The 20,585-nt window shown below is 38.6% G+C and overlaps 1 long non-coding RNA gene and 4 other non-coding genes across 5 annotated transcripts; all 5 read left to right on the top strand.

Moving 5' to 3' along the window:
- Positions 1-308: 308 nt before the first annotated feature.
- Positions 309-388, top strand: LOC131753925 (small nucleolar RNA SNORD115). Its single transcript, XR_009334982.1, has one exon. It is a non-coding gene; the product is annotated as a small nucleolar RNA SNORD115 (small nucleolar RNA).
- Positions 389-2,719: 2,331 nt separating this feature from the next.
- LOC131753922 (small nucleolar RNA SNORD115) lies at positions 2,720-2,800 on the top strand. The gene has a single exon (XR_009334979.1). It is a non-coding gene; the product is annotated as a small nucleolar RNA SNORD115 (small nucleolar RNA).
- A 2,006-nt stretch (positions 2,801-4,806) lies between these two features.
- LOC131753926 (small nucleolar RNA SNORD115) lies at positions 4,807-4,885 on the top strand. The gene has a single exon (XR_009334983.1). It is a non-coding gene; the product is annotated as a small nucleolar RNA SNORD115 (small nucleolar RNA).
- A 1,649-nt stretch (positions 4,886-6,534) lies between these two features.
- LOC136793828 (uncharacterized) lies at positions 6,535-19,806 on the top strand. Its single transcript, XR_010839755.1, has 3 exons — positions 6,535-6,735; positions 18,553-18,629; positions 19,770-19,806. It is a non-coding gene; the product is annotated as an uncharacterized lncRNA (long non-coding RNA).
- On the top strand, positions 19,239-19,305 carry LOC131754207 (small nucleolar RNA SNORD109A). Its single transcript, XR_009335237.1, has one exon. It is a non-coding gene; the product is annotated as a small nucleolar RNA SNORD109A (small nucleolar RNA).
- Positions 19,807-20,585: the final 779 nt, after the last annotated feature.

Below are 20,585 nucleotides of genomic sequence, written 5' to 3' on the forward strand. Positions count from 1 at the left end.
AGACATGTGTTGGTATGTCTCATAGCATCATTCAATGCATATAGGGGTATACGCATTACCCCCCAATGCCTAACGGTATGAACTAGGAGTTGACACCGCTGTCCTACTCCTCTCTAGCCAGATAACATCCTCAGGGGAAGGACAATGTGAGTTTGAGCGGCTGCCTATGGAGCAAGCCATGTCAGACTTGTTCCAGCACCTGGAAGAGAAAGAAAGTCACATCCTTTTGGGCATCCACATCTCCAGAGAGCATCTGAGGTAAGCCTACTCAGGTGCCGTGGCACCGATGCATAGGGAGTGCCTCAGCTGGGTCAATGACTAGAACTCATATGGTCATGAAGAGACATAAGGACCAAAAATCATGCTCAATAGGATTACGCTGAGGCCCAAAGGAGATGGCCACCCAGGGCCCAGAGTTTGGGGGAATATCCTGTCTCTTCCAGAGCCCAGGGGTGTGGGTGTGGAGGCACCCTATCCCTCGAGGAATGCCCTTGAGACTCTACCGTGTCTAGGGCTTCCAAGTGGCAAAGACGTTGTCCTGCCTTCACCTTGCTTTCTTATTTTTTATAATTAATTAATTTATTTTTGAGTGTGTTGGGTCTTCGTCTCTGCGTGAGGGCCTTCTCCAGTCGCGGCAAGCAGGGGCCACTCTTCATCGCGGTGTGCAGGCCTCTCACAGTCGCGGCCTCTCTTGTTGCAGAGCACAGGCTCCAGACGGGCAGGCTCAGTAGTTATGGCTCATGGACCCAGTTGCTCCGCAGCATGTGGGGTCCTCCCAGACCAGGGCTCGAACCCGTGTCCCCTGCATTGGCAGGAAAACTCTCAACCACTGCTCCACCAGGGAAGCCCACCTTGCTTTCTTAAACCCTGTTTCCAGTGACCGCCTGGAGGCTATAGGTGAGGCCTTTCTTTAGCTCTTGTCCTTCAAATTGTGATTTTCATTCAGACAATCTGGCAAGGATCTCCCCACAGCCTGCATGATTCGAGGTGAGTGGCTCTGTTTGATTTTTGGCAGTCCACAATGGACGTTGGACTATGGGGGAGGCCCACCTCAGAGCCATGAAGGGGAGGAGTCTTTTCAGGAACTTCAGTCCTAGGAAAGTGAGGGATTTCTGCTGCAGCACCACATCAAAGGACTAGTTTCTCGGGCACTGAAAAGACTTTTGTTAGACCCGAGTTCTAGTCAGGTTGCACCTGGAGGCAACGGTTCCTTCCCTGGGCCCCTGGGGAACATCCACACAGGTCCCTCCACACCTCAAGGCAGAGCACGCTGATCTACTGAAGAGACAGTTACTTATGATGTGTGCTTTGCCGTCTCCAAAGAACCATAGGTAGGGAAGAATCATGCCGCAGGCCAGGAGATAGTGAGAGTCATTCAAGAACTCGTCCACCGGGTCTTTGTGGGTACATGCTGTTTGCTATTGAGAAGCTGAAGGGCGGCCCCTGAGGTTTAATGGGACTTGGCCAGGTCACTTTTAGGGATGGTGGTGTCTCAGTGAGGCCAGTTGTTCTTGATGGGCCTTCTGATGGGTTTTGCCTCCCATTCTCATCCAGTGATCCTCCAGGGAGTTCTTCCTCTGTGAGGCCACTGCCTTCGAAGAGAGCACCCTCCAGAGTAGAAACTCCTTCTCACTGTCCATTTCTAGTAAAGCTGTTGCGAGCCCTTAGGATCCCTGGTATAATCTCCATTGTGAGCCCGTTTCCCTGAAGTAGAATCATGACCCCATGATATGGGCTTAGGATGGAGTAATTGCACTGCTGTTGTTTGCAGGCCTTGGGCATGCAATGGATGGAGATGCTTCACCAATAGACAGTAGCTCTTTTCCTGGCCTGAACATTCCCATTCAGGTCTTTGCCAGTTTCACTGGTGCTGAGCCCATTTGCCCATCTCCATATATCTGCTCCCTTGATCATCCAATTTTGGGGACTCATGCCCTCGTTTTGAGTGTTGGTGGGCAAGTGGCCAAGTCCAATGTGCCATCAGCCATCCCGTGCTTGCACAGACCAGGATCGAGCCTGGAGGAACATCTCTATTCCACAAGACACGTCCATAGAGTTTGGCTGGCCAAGAAGCCCTCGCCCCAGGCCTTCTGATGGGAGGAGAGCCAATGATGCTCTGCCTTCACCTGGGAGTCTTTAGCAACTCATCAATTTCTTCCTTCCCTGATACATTAGTTCTGTACCTATTCATGCACAGATCCATTGGCCAATGATTCATTTATGTTTGTAAGTCTGGGAGGAGGGAGGAAGACAGAAAAGTAAGGAGATAGGGAGGTAGGGAGCTAGAAAGGTAGGTAGTTGGGTCGGGAGGTAGGTAGGTATTAGCTGTGCATTTCAGGTAGGTGTTTATGTTAATGCATACAGGTACATTTGGTCAGATTTTGTGTTCATGGAAGTGTTTCTGGATATACAAGACGTATGCTGGTATGTCTCATAGTATCATTTGATCTACATAGGGGTTCATGCATGACTCCCCGATGCCTAACGGTATAGACTAGGAGTTGACACAGCTGTCCTACTCCTCTCTAGCCAGATAACGTCCCCATGGGTAGGATGATCTGACTTTGTCCTGGTGCCTATAGGGCAAGAGACGTTATCCTTGGTCCAGCTCCTGGAAGAGACAGAAAGTCATGTCCTTTCGGCAGCCACATTTCCAGAGAGCATCTGAGGTAAGCCTACTCATGTGTCAAGGAACGGATGCATAAGGAGTGCCTCGGTTGGGTCAATTATGAGAACTCTTATGGTCCTGAATAGAGATGATGACCTAAAAATCATGCTCAGTAGGATTATACTGATGCCCAAAGGAGGTGGCCATCCAGGGCCTGGAGGTTGGGGATTCTCTTGTCCCTTCCAGAGCCCTGGAGTGTGGGTTTGGAGGCCCCTTATTCCTGGGGGAAATCCCTTGGGGTTCTACCTTGTCTAGGGGCTTCCACATGGTGAAGATGTGATCCTGTCTTTGGGTTTCTTTCCTGATCCCTGGTTCCTCTGCCTGCCCGGAGGCCATAGGCGGGACCTTTCCTCAGCTCTTCAAATTGTGTCTTTCAGTCAGATGTTCCAGCAAGGGTCTCGCCACAGCCTGAATGATTCGAGGTGAATGGCTCTCTTTGATTTTTGACAGAGGCCCATTGGAAGTCGGACTATGGGGAAGTCCCACCACAAAGCCATCAAGAAGGGGGAGTCCTTTCGGGAACCTCAGTCCTTGCAAAGGAGGGGATACCTGCTGTGGCACCACATATAAGGACCAGTTTCTTGGGCACTGAAAAGCCTTTCATTAGACTTGAGTTCTAGTCAGGTTGCACATGGAGACAACATTTCCTTCCCTGGACCCCTGGGGAACATCCACACTGGTCCGTGCCCACCTCAAGGCAGAGCACACTGATCTACTGAGGGGACAGTCACTGTTATGTGTGCTTTGCCATATCCAAAGAACCATCTGTAGGGAAGACTCATGTCCCAGGCCAGGAGGTGGTGAGAGGCATTCAAGAACCCCTCCACTTGCTCGTGGCAGGTAGACGCTGCTTGCTTTTGAGAAGCTGAAGGGCGGCCCCTGAGCTTTAATGGGACTTGGCCAGGTCACTTTTAGGGATTGTGGTTTCTTAGTGAGGCCAATTGTTCCTGATGGGCCCTCTGATGGGTTTTGCCTCCCACTCCCATCCAGTGATCTTCCTGGGGAGCTCTTCGTCTGTGGGAGCCAATGCCTTTGAAGAAAGCACCCTCCAGAATAGAAACTCCTGACTGTCCATTTCTAGTAAAGCTGTTGAGAGCCCTTAGGAGCCCTGATATCATCTCCACCGTGAGCCCCTGTATGCTTGAAGTAGAGGTGTGGCCCCATGATATGGGCTTAGGATGAAGTAATTGCATTGCTGTTTTTTGTAGGCCTTGGACATGCCATGGATGGAGACGCTGCACCAATAGTCAGTGGTTCTTGTCCTGGCCTGAACATCCCCATTCAGAGCTTTGCCAGTTTCAATGGTGCTGAGCCCATTTGCCCATCTCCATATATCTGCTTCCTTGATCATCCAATTTTGGGACTCATGTCCTCATTTTTTGAGTGTTGGTGGGCAAGTGGCCAAGCCCAATGTGCCATCAGCCATGCTTGCACAGAACAGGATCGAGCCCAGAGGAACATCTCTGTTCCCCAAGACTCATCCTTAGAACTTTGCTGGCTGAGAATCTCTCACTTTAGAAGGAGAGCCAAAGATGGTCTGCCTTCTCTTGGAAGTTTTTTAGGGATTCGTCATTTCTACATATCTTGACACGTTATTTATATATACATTCATGCACTGATCCACTCGTCCACTAGTTCCTTCATGTTTGTAATAATGTATGGAGGGTTGGAGGGAGGGATAAAAGTAAGGATTTAGGGAGGTAAGGAGTAGAGAGGTAGGTATGTGCTTTGGTAGGTATGTAGGTAGATACTTAGGTTTTAGGTATGCGTTTCAGCTACTTGTTTATGTAATGTGTATAGGTGCATTTTGTCACTCTTTGTGTTCCTGAATGTATCACTGTTGGTGTGTCTTGTAGCATCATTTGATCCATGAAGGTGTATCATGCATGACCACCAATTCCTAAAGTGATGGAGTAAGAGTTCTCACTGCTTTCCTACTCCTCTCTAGCCAGACAACACCCCAGAGGAATTCAGTTCCTTGTTTGGCCTTCTTCCCGTGGGTCAATCAATGTCAGCCTTGGTCCAGCACCTGGAAGAAACAGTTACCCACTTCCTTTTGGGCACCCTCATTTCCAGAAAGCATCTGAGGTAAGGCTACTCAGGTGCCAGTGCACCGATGTGTGGGGAGTGCCTTGGTTGGGTCTATGATGAGAACTCCTATGGTCCTGAAGAGAAGATGACCTAAACGTTATGCTCAGTAGGATTACACTGAGGCCCAATGGAGGTGGCCATCCATGGGCAGGAGGTTGGGAATCCCCCCATGTCCCTTACAGAGCCCTGAGCTGTGGGTATGGAGGAAGGAAAGCCCTTGAGACTCTACCGTGTTTAGGGGCTGCCACATGGCCAAGATGTGGTCTTGTCTTTGGCTTTCTTTCCTGATCTCTAGTTCCACAGCCCGCCCAGATGTCATAGGCATGGCTTTTCCTTATCTCTTTCTTTTGATTTGTGTTTTTCTCTTATGCCTTCTGGCAAGGTTTTTCCACAACCTGAATGTTTCGAGGTGAGAGACTCTCTTTGGTCCTTGACATAGGCTTCAGAGGACTTTGTACTATGAGGGAGGCCCATCTTAAAACATCTGAAGGGGGGAGTTATTTTGGGAACTGCAATCCTCATAAAGATGAAATCCCTTCTCTGGTGCCATTTCTACATTCTAGGATCTCAGGCTCTGAATAGCCTTTTGTTAGACTCGAATTCTGGTCAGATTGCACATGGAGTCAATGTTTCCTTCCCTGGCACCCTGATCTACATCCTCACACGTTTCTGTACATCTAGAGGCATAGAATGCTGTTCTATTGAGGGGACAGCCACTTGTGGTGTGTGCTTTGTGGTCTCCCAAGAATCTATTATATGGTATGATCTAGCCCCAGCCTGGACTCTTTCAGATGCATTCATGAACCAGTCCACAGATCTTGGTTTGTAGACACTGCTGGCTATTACTTGAGCTGAAATGTGGCCCCTGATATTATGTAGGGCTTTGCCAGGACATTTTCAGGGATAGTGGGCTCTCATTAATGCCAGTTGCTTTTGATAGGGCCTTCTATTTGTTTTCCTACTTTCAGTGGGGCCCACTGCATTTCATGTGGAATCTTTTTCTCTGTGGACACTGCCCTCTTATATTGCCTCCCACCCCCACAGTTCTGGAAAATCTGTTTACAGCTCTTTGGTGCCATTGTATCATCTCCAATGTTAGATCATTTTGAGGCATGAGTTAGAGTGGTGACCCAAGATGTGGTCCTAGGGGGGGAGTAGTTGCCTTTCTGTTTTTTGTTGTTCATTGTCTGGCCATGGATGGGGTCCCAAAACTAAATGCTGATAGCTCTATTTTCAGGCCTGAAAGTGCCCTTGCATGTTTTTGCCAGTTTGACTGATGGTGAGCCCAATGGGCCAGTCTTCAGATATTTGCTTCCTAGAACATAAATCCACGTGACTTCACAGCCACATTGTCTGTGTGTTTATTGACAAGAATACAACCCCAATGTCCTGTCTGCTACCCATTGTTTTAAGAGACAATGAAGAACCAGTATGAATTTCTTCATTCTTTAATCATCCTATGTTGAATGAATTAACTATTGCATAATTAATTATTCTTTTTGTGCATTTAATGTAATTTCTCTTTAGATATGAAGGAATGTCAAACATAAGTCATTTACCTATAAAAATTTTATGTCTAATCATTTAATACTCTCCATTATTTTTCTTTTAGTTAAAGACTATTTAGTAAGATGACTTTTTGGACATTGTTTTTTTTGTTTGTTTGTTTGTTTTTGTTTTTGTTTTTTTGTGTGTGCTAGGCAGGCCTCGCACTGTTGTGGCCTCTCCCGTTGTGGAGCACAGGCTCCGGACGCGCAGGCTCAGCAACCATGGCTCACGGGCCCAGCCGCTCCGCGGCATGTGGGATCTTCCCGGACCGGGGCACGAACCCGTGTCCCCTGCATCGGAAGGTGGATTCTCAACCACTGCGCCACCAGGGAAGCCCTGGACATTGTTTTTGACTGTACTTTTACCATCAGATCTTCCTGCATTCAATCTGGTCACTTGTACACCAAAATTAAAGCTTTCCATTCCGGGTAAGAGTTTTCTGGAACTGTTTTATTTATATTTGTGAATAGTCATGTTTTGTGTTTTTGATAAAAATTAGTTATTTCTTCAACAAATTCTTAATATCTGATCTTCATTAGCAGGAAGTTTCCAAATGTTTCAGTTTGATTTTAGCACTCTTCAGTTTTTAATTCTTTGGAATTTTGATACTAATTCATGGTGCTTTTTGTTCTCATTTTCTCTTTCTGCATGTCTGGTTAATAGGTGATATCCCAGTCTATGATGTTATGTGAGTGACAGCACCAATGTACCATGTGGTGGCTGTAAAGTTCCAAATAGAACATTGGACAAATGAAAAACAGGGCTCTCTGATTTTATTCAATTGGGAAACATAAATATTATAATGGGTTTTCTTCTCATAAAAGACTGGCCTACTTTCCAAGATTCTTATGAGAAATTTTTTTTTCTTCTGAATTTGCTTTAATTGAAGCTTGAGAAGTTTTGTTATTCTATGGTGATATTTATTATAACCTAAAAATGTTTAGACATATTCATTCCTATTGTATATTTCCAGGGTGGTTATAGTGTTGTGATATGTTTTAATCATTGGCAAACTACTCACAATTAAGAGACCCAGGCAATTGGTGTCTCAAGCTTGAGATTCATATATATGCTTTGCCTATGATATGTGGTCTTGGATAAAATATATGCAAACTGATATCCCTTTTAATGTTTCTGACTTTTACATTACTTTAGTTCTTTCCTTAGAAAGGAAGTACATGATGTGATTAATTATTATTTTTCTTGATATTGCATCCTTGAAGATATGCAAGTCCAAGGACTTGTCAAATATCTATTTGTTTATGTCTGTGATTGATATATCTCTAGTCTACAACAGAAGTATTTTGGACTTTTTAGAGTAAAAAAATATTCCTTGTGTAGAATTTATAGAATAGTCCACGTGAACAATACATACATCAGAGATATAGTTCTCATCCCTGACTAGTGTTATTTTCAAATTGAATAATAATGAAAAAATGAAATCTCAATCTCCTGAAACACCTGGTAGCTACCCAGGAATGTTGTAATAAATGTTCCAGTCTCCAGTTTACTCTGACACCAGGGCTTAAGGATACATATATCTGGTAAGAATTTTCAGGACAAAATGATTATATCTGTGGGTAGTTTTATAGTTCAATTCAATAAGAGCTTTTCTTTTTCCCCAGAATTATTGAGGAATAATTGACAAATATAATTGAATATATTTCAGGTGTACAACATGATGGTTTGATACACTCTACATCATAATATAAATACCAAGATCCAGACAATTAACACATCCATCCCCCACCCCACAGTTAATTCGAGTGTGTGTGTGTGTGTGTGTGTGTGTGTGTGTGTTGAAAATGCTTAAAATCTTCCCCAAAATTTCAAGTATGCAATACTGTATTCTTAACTATATTCACCATGCTCTATATTAGATCTATATACTAGATAAGATTAGTTACTAATCTAGTAACTAAAAGTTTGTACCCTTTGATCTATATCTTCCTAATTCCCTCTCCCCTCTATTCCCTGGTATTCTATTCTCTGTGTCTATAAAATTGGCCTTTTAAAAGATTCTACATATAAGTGATACCATACTGTATTTTTGTATCTCTGTCTGGGTGTTTTCATTTCACATACTGCCCTCAGGTTCATCCATGTAATCACAAATCACATAATTTTCTTATTTTCTATGCATAATATTTCATTATTTTATATATGTATACATTTTCTTTTTCAATTCCTCTATAAATGGACATTTTTTCCATATCTTGCCTGTTGTAAATAATGCTACAAAGAACATGGAAGTGCAGATATCTCTTTGAGATAATGATTTCATTTCCTTTGGCTATATACCCAGGAGTCAGATTACTGCATCATATAATCTTCTATTTTAAATTTGTTGAGAAAACTCCATACTGTTTTCTGCTAGCATCTTTAGGATTTTCTATGTATAGTGTCATGTATCTGCAAACAGTGACTGATTTACTTCTTCTTTTCCAATTATTTCTTTTTCTTCTCTGATTGCCATGGTTATGACTTCCAAAACTATGTTGAATAAAATTGGTGAGAGTGGACATCCTTGTCTTGTTACTTATCTTACAGGAAATGCTTGCAACATTAAGTATGATGTTAGCTATGGGTTTGTCATATATGGCCTTTATTATGTTGAGGTAGGTGCCCTCTCTGCCCACTTTCTGGAGAGTTATTATCATAAATGGGTGTTGAACTTTGTCAAATTATTTTTTTGCTTCTATTGAGATGATCATATGGTTTTTTCCTTCAATTTGTTAATGTGGTGCATCACACTGATTGATGGATTAATCCCTTGATCATTATGTAGTGTCCTTCTTTGTCTCTTGTAACAGTCTTTATTTTTTGTCTGATATGAGTATTGCTGCTCCAGCTTTCTTTTGAAAGCTGTGGATTTGTGGATATTGAAAAATCCTTGAATCCCTGGGAAACATCCCACTTGATCATGGTGTATGATCCTTTATTATGTATTGTTGTGTTTGGTTTGCTAGTATTTTTGTTGAGGATTTTTTTTGCGTCTATGTTCCTTGGTGATTTGGCCTATAATTTTCTTTTTTTGTGGTATCTTTGTCTGGCTTTTGTATCAGGGTGATGGTGGCCTCGTAGAATGAGCTTGGGAGTGTTCTTTCCTCTGCAATTTTTTGGAAGAGTTTTAGAAAGATAGATGTTAACTCTTCTCTAAAAGTTTGATAGAATTCTCTTGTGAAACTATCTGGTCCTGGACTTTTGTTTGTTGGAAGATTTTTCATCACAGTTTCAATTTCAGTACTTGTGAGTGGTCTGTTTATATTTTCTATTTCTTCCTGATTCAGCCTTGGAAGGTTGTACCTTTCTAAGAATTTGTCTATTTCTTTTAGGTTCTCCATTTTATTGGTGTATATTTGCTTGTATAGTCTCTTATGATCCTCTGTATTTCTGTGGTGTCAGTTGTAACTTCTCCTTTCTCCTTCCTAATTTTATTGATTTGAATCCTCTCCCCCTTTTTCTTAATGAGTCTGGCTAAATGTTTATCAATTTTGTTTATCTTCTCAAAGAACCAGATTTTAGTTTCATTGATCTTTGCTATTGTTTCCTTGGCTCTATTTCAATTATTTCTTCTCTGATCTTTATGATTTCTTTCCATCTACTAACTCTGAGTTTTGTTTGTTATTTTTTCTCTGGTTGCTTTAGGTGTAAGGTTACATCATTCATTTGGGATTTTTCTTGTTTCCTGAGGTGAGATTGTATTGCTATAAACTTCTCTGTTAGAAATGCTTTTGTTGTGTCCCATAGGTTTTGGATCATGGTGTTTTTTGTTTGCCTCTAGGTATTTTTTTATTTCCTCTTTGATTTCTTCAGTGATCCATTGGTTGTTTAGTAACATTTTTTAGCCTCCACATATTAGTGTTTTTTACAGTTTTTTTTTCTTGTACTTGATCTCTAATCTTATAGCATTGTGGTTAGAAAAGAAGCTTGATATGATTTCAATTTTCTTAAATTTACTGAGGCTCAAATTTTGGCCCAAGATATTATCTATCTTGGAGACTGTTCCATGTGCACTTGAAAAGAATGTGTTTTCTGCTTGGATGGAATGCTCTATAAATATCAATTAAGTGTATAATGTGTCACTTAATGCCTATGTTTCCTTATTGCTTTTCTGTCTGGATGGTCTGTCCATTGATATAAGGGGGGATGTTAAAGTCCCCCACTATTATTGTGTTACTGTCAATTTCTCTTTTTATGGCTGTTAGCATTTGCCTTATATATTGAGGTGCTCCTATGTTGGGTGCATATATATTTACAAATGTTATATATCCTTCTTGGATTCATCCCTTGGTCATTATATAGTGTCCTTCTTTGTCTATTGTAACAGGCTTTATTTTAAGTCTATTTTATCTGATATGAGTATTGCTATGGCAGCTTTCTTTTGATTTCCATTTGCATGGAATAACTTTTTCCATTCCCTCACTTTCAGTCTGTATGTGTCCCTAGATCTGAAGTGAGTTTCTTGTAGAAAGCATATATACAGGTCTTGTTCTTGTGTCCATTCAGCCAGTTTGTGTCTTTTGGTTGGAGCATTTAATCCATTTACATTTAAGACAATTACTGATACATTTGTTCATAATGCCATTTTGTTTATTGTTTTGGATTTGTTTTTGTAGGTTTTTTTTCTTCTCTTCCTCTTTTGTTCCTTTCTTTTCTGATTTGATTACTATATTTAGTGTTGTATTTGGATTCCTTTTTCTTTAGTGTGAGTATCTGTTGTAGTTGTTTGGTTTGTCATTACCATGAGGTTTTGATATAGCAGTCTATATATATACAAAATTGTTTTAAGTTGCTGATCTTTTAAGTTCCAATGCATTTTTAATATCCTGCATTTGTACACTCCTCATAATTGCTTGTTTTAATATCATATTTGTATGTGGATGACTTCCTACCTTTACTTTTTCTTTGCCTTTACCAGTGAGATTTCCCATTTGTAATTTTTTTGTTTCTAGTTGTGGCCTTTTATTTTCCACCTAGAGAACTTCCTTTAGCATTTGTTGTAAAGCTGGTTTGCTGGTGCTGAATTCTCTTGGAGTTTGCTTGTCTGTAAATCTTTTGATTGTTGAATCTGAATGAGGGCCTTGATGGTAGAGTATTATTTGTTGTAGGTTTTTCCCTTGTTGCTTTTATATCTTCTCTTTGTGGTTTTTTTTTTTTTTTTCGGTTTGATTAGTATGTGTCTCCACATGTTCCTCCTTGGGTTTATCCTTCCTGGGACTCTCTGCACTTGCTGGATTGGGTGATTGTTTTCTTTCCCTTGTTAGGGAAATTTTCAGCTATTATCTCTTCAAATATTTTCTCAGGCCCTTTCTCTCTCTCTTCTTCTGGGACCCATATAATGTGAATGGTGGTGCATTTAATGTTGCCCCAGAGGCCTCTTAAACTGTCTTTATTTCTTTTTACTCTTTTTTCTTTATTCTGTTCTGCAGCAGTGATTTCCACCTTTCTGTCTTCCAGCTCATTTATCTGTTCTTCTGCCTCATTTATTCTGTTACTGATTCCTTCTGGTGTATTTTTCATTTCAATTATTTTATTGTTCATCTCTATTTTTTCTTTATATCTTCTAGCTCTTCATTAAACATTTCTTGTATCTTCTCAGTCCATGCTTCCATTCTTTTTCTGATATCTTGGATCATCTTTATTATCATTAGTCTGAATTCTTTTTCAGGTACATTGCCTATCTCTCCTTCACTTAGTTGTTCCTCTGGAGTTTTATCTTGTTCCTTCATCTGGAACATATTCCTCTGCCATCTTATTTTGTCTAACTAATCTGCAGGCTGCAAGATTGTAGTTCCTCTTGCTTCTGATATCTATCCCCTTGTGGATGAGGCTTGCTCAGGCTACCTGGTGGGAGGGACTGGTGCCCGCCATCTGGTGGGTGAAGCTAGGTTTTGTCTCTCTGGTGGACAGGGCCATGATAAGGTGTGTGTTTAGTGGTGTCTGTGGCCTCAGAAAGACTCTAAGTAGCCTATCTGCTAATGGGTGGGGTTGTGTTCTGGCCCTGTTTGTTGTTTGGCCTGAGGCATCCTAGCACAGGAGCCTAAGGGCTCTTGGGTAGGGCCATGTCTTGGCATCTAAATGGCTTCTAGAACAGCCCATGCCAATGAGTACTCCCCGGTACCTCCACCACCAGTGTCCTTGTCACCTTAGTGAGCCACAGTCACCTCATGCCTCCTCAAGAGACCCTCCAAGTCCAGCAGGTAGGTCTGGCCCAGGCTCCTCTGAAGTCCCTCCTTTTTCCCCTGGTCCTGGTGCACACAAGAGTTTATGTGTACCCTCCAAGAGTGTAGTTTCTGTTTCCTGAAATCTTGTGGAGTTCCTGCAATCAAGCCCCACTGGCCTCCAAAGCCAAATGCTGTGGGGGCTCCTCCACCCGATGCCAGACCCCAGACTAGGGAGTCTGACGTGGGGCTCAAAACTCTTACTCTTGTGGGAGAACCTCTTCAGTATAATTATTTTCCAGTTTGTGGGTCACCCACCTGGTGGTTATAGGATTTGATTGTATCGTGAATGTGCCTGTCCTACCATCCTGTTGTGGCTTCCTCTTCGGAAGGAGAATATCCTTTCTCTAGGTTCCAGTCTTTTTTGTCAATGGTTGTTCAGCAGTTTGTTGTGATTTTGGTGTTTTCATGAGAGTAGGTGAGATCAGGTCCTTCTGCTCCACTATCAGCCTTGCATCCAGGCTGCTGGCTCCCTCAGGTCAGTTCAGCTCTCACCACATGAGACATGTGAAAGATTGAACTGTGCAGCTCAGCCCTTGAATAGTCAATTCCACTTCTGTGAAGATATTTTCTGAATAAGCATTCAGCAACCATGCTAGCTTCAGAGCAGTAAGTACAGTTGTCCCTCGGTGTCCACAGGGGATTTGTTCCAGGACCCATGAGGATAATAGAATCCTGGGATGCTCAAGTCCCTTACATAAAATGGTGTCACTGTAGCTTTTATTTTATTTTTTATTAAAATACAATTGATGTATAATATTATATTAGTATCAGGTGAACTAACAGTCATTTGACATTTATTACATACATTATGAAATAATCACAATAAATCTAGTAACCATTTGTCCTCATATAAAGTTATTACAATGTTATTGACCATATTCCTTATGCTATATACCCCTGGTTTATTTAGTTTATAATTGAAAATTTATACCTCTTAATTTCCTTCACCTATTTTGCCCATCCCCCACCCATCATCCCTCTGGAAACCACCCATTTTTTTCCTCTGTATCTGTGAGTCTGTTTTTCTTTTGGTTTTTTGTTTGTATTGTTAATTGAGTCCAAAGATAGTTGAGATCATATGGTATTTGTCTTTATCTATTTGACTTAATTCACTTAACATAATACCCTATAGGTCCATCCATGTTTTCATAAATGTCAAGATTTCATTCTTTTAATGGGTGAATAATATTCCATTGCATATATATACCATATCATTTTTATTCATTCACCTATCAAAGGACACTTAGACTGTTTCCACATCTTGGCTTTATAAATAATGCTGCAATAAATATTGGGGTGCATCTACATTTTTTTGAAATAGAGTTTTTTTCCCTTTGTATAAATACTCAGTAATTAAATTGCTGGATCATATAACAGTTGTATTTTAAATATCTTGAGGAACCTCCATACTGTTTTCCATAGTGGCTGCCCCAATTTGCAATCCCACCAACAGTGCATGAGAGTTCACTTTTCTTTATTTTTCTCAATGATTCTTTAAAATAAATTTCTTTATTTTTTGGCTGCATTAGGTTTTTGTTGCTGGACGCAGGCTTTCTCTAGTTACAGTGAGCATGGTCTACTCTTCGCTGTGGTGCACAGGCTTCTCATTGCAGTGTCTTCTCTTGTTGCAGAGCACAGGCTCTAGGTGTGCGGGATTCAGTAGTTGTGGCTCATGGGCTCTACAGCACAGGCTCAGTAGTTGTGGTGCACGGAATTAGCTGCTCCACTGCATGTAGAATCTTCCCAGACCAGATCTCAAACCCATGTCCCCTGCATTGGCAGGCAGATTCTTAACACTGTGCCACCAGGGAAGTCCCAAGAGTTCACTTTTCACCACATCCTCACCAACACTTATTTGTTGTCTTTTTTATTATTTAATGCCATTCTGATAGGTGTGAGATGGTATCTCATGTTTTTTAATTGCACTTCCCTGATGTTTAGTAATGTTGAGCATCTTTTCATGTATCTGTTAAACATCTGTATATCTTCTTTGGAAAAATGGCTGTTCAGGTCCTCTGCTCGTTTTTTAATTGGGTGGTTTGTTTTTTTTTATGTTCAGTTATATGAGTTTGTTACATACTTTGGATATTAACTTCTTATCAGATATATCATTTGAAAATATCTTCTACCATTTATTAGGCTGCCTGTCATTGTGTTGATAGTTTTATTCACTATGCAAAAGCTTTTAGTTTAATGTAGTGCCACCCCCCATTTTTTTTTTTTTTTTGCTTTTTATACCTTGCCTGAGACAAATCCAAAAAATCATTGTTAAGAATGATGTCAAAGAATGTACTGTCTAGGTTTTCTGCTAGGAGTTTTATGGTTTGTGCTCTTACATTTAAGTCTTTAATTAATTTTGAGTTTATTTTGCATATGATGTGAGGAAGTGGTGCATTTTTATTCTTTTGCATGTAGCTGTCTGGTTTTCCAAAAAACATTTATTGAAGAGGCTGTCTTTTCCTCCACTGTATATTCTTTCTTCCTTTGTTGTAGATTAATTGATCATATAAGCTTGGGCTTATTTCTGGGCTCTCTATTTTGTTCTATTGATCTATGTGTCTGTTTTTGTGCCAGTACCATACTGTTTTGATTACTGTAGCTTTGTATTATAGTTTGAAATTAAGTACCATGATACTTCTAGCTTTGTTCTTTTTCTCAAGACTGTTTTGGCTTTTTTAAAAGTTTTTAATAAAATTTTAGAATTATTTCTTCTTGTTCTGTAAAAAATGCCATTGGTATTTTGGTAGGGATTGAATTGAATCTAAGTTTGTCTTGGGAGCTATGGTCATTTAAAAAATATTAATTCTTCCAATCTATAAGCATGGAGTATATTTCCATTTATTTATTTCAACTTTTTTCATCAATGTCTTATAGCTTTTTTAGTACAAATCTTTTACATCCGTGGGTAGATTTATGCCTGGGTATGTTATTCTTTTTGATGCAACTGTAAATGACTGTTTTCATAATTGCTCTTTCTGATGGTTTGTTATCAGTGTATATAAATGCAACAGATTTTTGTGTGTTAATTTTGTATCCTGCAACTTTACTGAAGTCATAGAAGAGTTCTAGTAGTTGTTTGGTGGAATCTTTAGGATTTTTTTATATATAGTATCCAGTCATCTGCAAACAGTGACAGATTTACTTCTTTCCAATTTAGTTTCCTTTTTTTTTCTTTGTCTGATTGCTGTGGCTAGGAATTCCAATACTATGCTAAATAAAATTGATAAGAATGGGCATCCCTGTCTTGCTCCTTATCTTAAAGAAGATGATTTTAGTTTTTCACCATTGAATAAGATGTTGGCTGTGGGTTTGTCATAAATGAACTTTATTATGTTATGTTCACTCTATACTTAATTTGTTGGTATTTTATATTAAATAGATGTTGAATATTGTCAAAAGCTTTCTCTGTATCTATTGAGAAGGTCATATGATTTTTATTCCTCAGTTTGATAATGAGGAGTATCACATTGATTGATTTGTTAATATTAAACCATCCTTGCATCCCTGGGTAAATCCCACTTGATTATGGTCAAGTGTGATCCTTTTGATGTACTGTTGAAATCAGTTTGCTAATATATTTTTCGGAATTTTTACATCTATGTTCATCAGTTATATTGACCTGTAATTTTCCTTTTTTTATATTGTCTTTGTCTGATTTTGGTATCAAGGTGATGCTGGCCTTGTAGAATGGGTTTGAAAACGTACTTTCCTCTTCGAGTTTTTGAAATAGTTTGAGAAGGATGAGCATTAACTTTTCTTTAAATGTTTGTAGAATTCACCTGTGAAGCCATCTAGTCCTTGACTTTTGTTTGTTAGTTTTAACGTTAATGATTCAATTTTATTACTGGTAATTGGGTGTTTATACTTTCTGTTTTTTCCTGATTCAATCTTGGCAGATTGTATGTTTTTAGGAATTTATTCATTTCTTGTAGGTTTTCCATTTTATTGGTGTATAGTTATTCATAGTAATCTCTATGACCTTTTGTATTTCTGAGGTGCTGATTGTAACTTTTCATTTTTATTACTGATTTTATTTATTTGGGTCTGCTCTCTTTCTTTCTTGATGATTCTTGGTCTCATTGAATTTTCTATTGTTGCTTAGTCTCTATGTTTTTTTTATTTCTGCTCTATGGTATTATTTCTTTTAATAACTTTTGGGATTGTTTGCTCTTTTTAGAGTTCCTTTAGGTGTAAGGTTATACTATTTGAGATTTGTTTGTTGGTTTTTTAAAGTAGGTTTGTATAACCTACTATAAACTTCCCTCTTAGAACTGCTTTTTCTGCAAAGATTTTGGAAAATTGTGTTTACGTTTTCATTTGTCTCCAGGTATATTTTTATTACCTCTTTGGCTATTTAGTAGCATATTGTTTAGACTCCATGTTTTTGCATTTTTTGCTATTTTTTTCTTGTAATTTATTTCTAGGGTCATATCACTGTTGTTGCAAAAAATGCTTGATCTGATTTCAATTTTCTTAAATTTATTGAGACTTGTTTTGTGGCCTAGCATGTGATCTATCCTGCAGAATGTTCTACGTGCATTTGAAAATAATGTTTATTCTGTTGCTTTTGTATGGAATGTTCTACATATATCTATTAAGGCCACCTGACCTAATTTTTCATTTAAACTTAGTGTTTCCTTATTGATTTTCTGTATGGTTGATCTCTCCATTGAGGTAAGTGTGGTGTTAAAGTCCTGTACTATTATTATGTTACTGTCAGTTTCTTTATGTTCGTTAATATATGCTTTATGTATTTAGATGGTCCTATGTTGTGTGCATAGATATTTTCAATTGTTATATCTTATTACTAGGTTGATCACTTAATCATTATATAATGTCCTTCTTTGTTTCTTGTTACAGTCTTTGTTTTATTGTCTATTTTGTCTGACATAAGTATTGCTACTCCAGATTTCTTTTGCTTCCATTTGCATTGAATACCTTTTTTTCATTCCTCATTTTCAGTCTGTGTGTATCTTTAGATCTGAAATGAGTCTCTTGTAGGCAGTATATATATGGGTCTTGTTTTTGTATCTACTCAATGCCATTCTATGTCTTTTGAGTGGAACATTCAGTCTATTACAATTAATTACTGATAGTTATGTACTTATTGCCACTCTGTTAATTGTTTCCTGGTTGTTTTGTGGGGTTTTTTATCCTATGGTTTCTATATAAACACAAATATTCTGTGTCTAGGGGGTATAGATCTATTGGATAGAAAGAGTATCACATTGTATACTTTGCATACTTTAATAATCTTTTAAGTGATATTACCCAAGTTCATAGCTAACTACTGTTTCTTTGTTTCTATCATACTGGATAAATATATAAGCATTGAAAATTGCCCCAGTGCAATATCACTTCATGTATCACTCTAGACAGAAGAATACAGGGAAGCTTCCCGAATTGCCATTATAACCAGTGTTACTAAAATCAAGTCAAATGTCTACCTGTGCCATTTTCCACTATAAGTTGGATGAAAGTGGTAAATTGTCAAGAACATTAGTGTGTGTAAGGAATGCTTATTTGTTGGTAGTTGTCCTGTCTGGGTCAAGGATGAGCATAAATATCAAGGTTATTGAGATCCCATTGAGTGGCCTTCTAATAAGACAACATTCTCAGAATTGGCTTAATTTTTAACCTCCTCGATAATTGCACAATACCCTTACCATGTGTCTTGCATTTTTAAATCAGAGGTACTTTTACATCATAAGGTATTTATAAAGTCTTTATTGGATGGAATACAACTTTAGAATTTTCCATTTGAGATAACTACTGTGTCACTTATTTGCATAGTTCAGTACAGAGGATTATAGGCTATTTGCAAAAAGTAAAAAACTCAGAGAGGAAACAAGTGGATAAATGAAATGGCAAGGGTGACAATGGATGAAGCAACTGTGATGTTTGTGGCAAAGAAAGCCTATATGATTAATTAAAATGGAACCAATGTTATGCTTTATTTTTAATTAATTTAATGCATTGTATGATCTGATCTATTTTCCTTGTGATGTTTTGCTGCAGGTCAAAAACTAGAACAAGTTACTGTTCTTTCAAGTGAACAAATTATTTCCAGGGAAGAAAAGTGAGCAGCTACTCTGGTACATTTGAAATTCTTATGTGTTTTATGACTAGTGATGTCAGTAGTCAATGTGAGATCATTCAGAGACTCAAGGAATAATATTTTTATGATAGATATATTTTTTCTTGTGAATGTCTCTACATGGTTCAAGGAATTCTCATTATTGTTTCTTCCCCTTTTAAAACGTTTTTTAAAATAACCTGAATAATTTTAGAGAGTCATTGCCGTAATTCCTTTTTTCACTATTTTGTATTGAATGACAATAATCTTGTACTTAAATGAAAGTGATTGATATTTTTAATCTATATCTGGAACATTCAGAACATAGATGTTTCTACTTATATTTGTACTGTAATTATACTACATATAACTTTGATACACTAATTACTCTTCAAATTTTTAGTTGATTAAGTTTTTTCTGTGTTTTCCCAATAAATTTTATCTAATTTTATTAGAACAAGCCAAGGTCACTTTTTTCCATGTTATATATATAAGAATTCCATTATTCAGGTACTAAATAGAATGTCTACTCTACCATGTACTGTTCTTTATTCATAGTGCAGTAGATAAGCCTGAAGGAAATAAGCCTGGCTGTGGAAATGCTTATTTGTTGGGAGGGTGCTTGTCTGGATCGATGATGAGCACAACTGTCTGAGGATGCTGAGGGACTCATTCCAGATGTCAATCTGAGGTCCATATGAATGCCCCTCTAATAGGACAAATAAGACTCTCAGAGCCTGGCTCTATTTGGTAACCCCTCAGTAACAACATAATGCCACTGTTAGCATGCTTTTTTCTCTCTCACAGAAAAGGGCATTAGTGTCCTATCCTGTAAGGCAGTATACACCTTTATGATCAGTGATCCATTTTGCTTTATTTTGCTCACTTTGAACAGAATCACAAATATGACTATATATACATGTATATAGGAAATATGTTCTTGAGTAATGAATGAGAAAATAAAAAGGATTGAATTAAGAAGGGGACAAGCAATTGTGATGGGTACTGAAAGTCTCAGTAATGTTGAACTAAATGAAGGGAACACTGCATGTGTACAGTAAATAATGGTAATGGAACCAAATTTTAGTTCTTTGTTATTTTTACTACTGAATATTTTCTAAGACTCTGTTTTTCTTTTTGTCATGTTTTGCTGAAATAGAAGGACTGGAATCAGGTCTTCCAATTCAGAGAAAAGGGTGAGTAGCTATTTGAAATTCATATTTCATATGCTCTGTGCCAGGTCCTGAGGTCTCTCTGTTTATCTTTTTAGAGGCTTATTTGAGAATATTTTGATGATGTGTTCTTTTTCTCTTTGAGACCCTCACTAAGGTCACTCACATTATTGAATCTTTATAATTTCTTCTTTCATTTTAACTCTTTTCTGCTTTGATGGAAAAATGTAGAATTTTAGAGAATTTTTGGTAATTTCATAGTGGATCAAAAAATTATTGTAGTAAAATTGAAATCTTCCAAAATATTATCAGATTTTCCTCATCTGTTTTATTGTTGGGATTTCAGGATGCAGACTCAATTATTCATAGTCATTTGTGGTCACACTGCATTACATTTTTGTTTCTACTTTAATCTTTGTGGATTGGCATAAATTAGTTGTTTCACATTTTTGCAACATGGAAAGTTGTATGTAAAATTTTGTTAGATCTCTTTAAGACGATGAAGTTTTTATACAATAAACATTGCCATATTCTTTTGAAACCCCAAATAGTTCAGTTTTCAATACTGTGTTGGGCTAAAAAGAAAAGGTATTATGTTAGAGATATCAAATGGAGAAATATGAAATACCATATATGGCATCATTATTTCTGAAGCTTGAAATATGCATCACCAAAAAGAGTCGTCTATATGTTTCCTGGCAAGCTATGTTGAAGATTATGTGTTACCTGGTACTTTGAGATTAATGCCCTAAGGATAGGTAAACATTTTTCTTGACAAAGTTCGGTCACAGATTCTATCAAGA

This window comes from Kogia breviceps, chromosome 3, assembly GCF_026419965.1.
Source record: "Kogia breviceps isolate mKogBre1 chromosome 3, mKogBre1 haplotype 1, whole genome shotgun sequence".
NCBI classification, from domain to species: Eukaryota; Metazoa; Chordata; class Mammalia; order Artiodactyla; family Physeteridae; genus Kogia; species Kogia breviceps.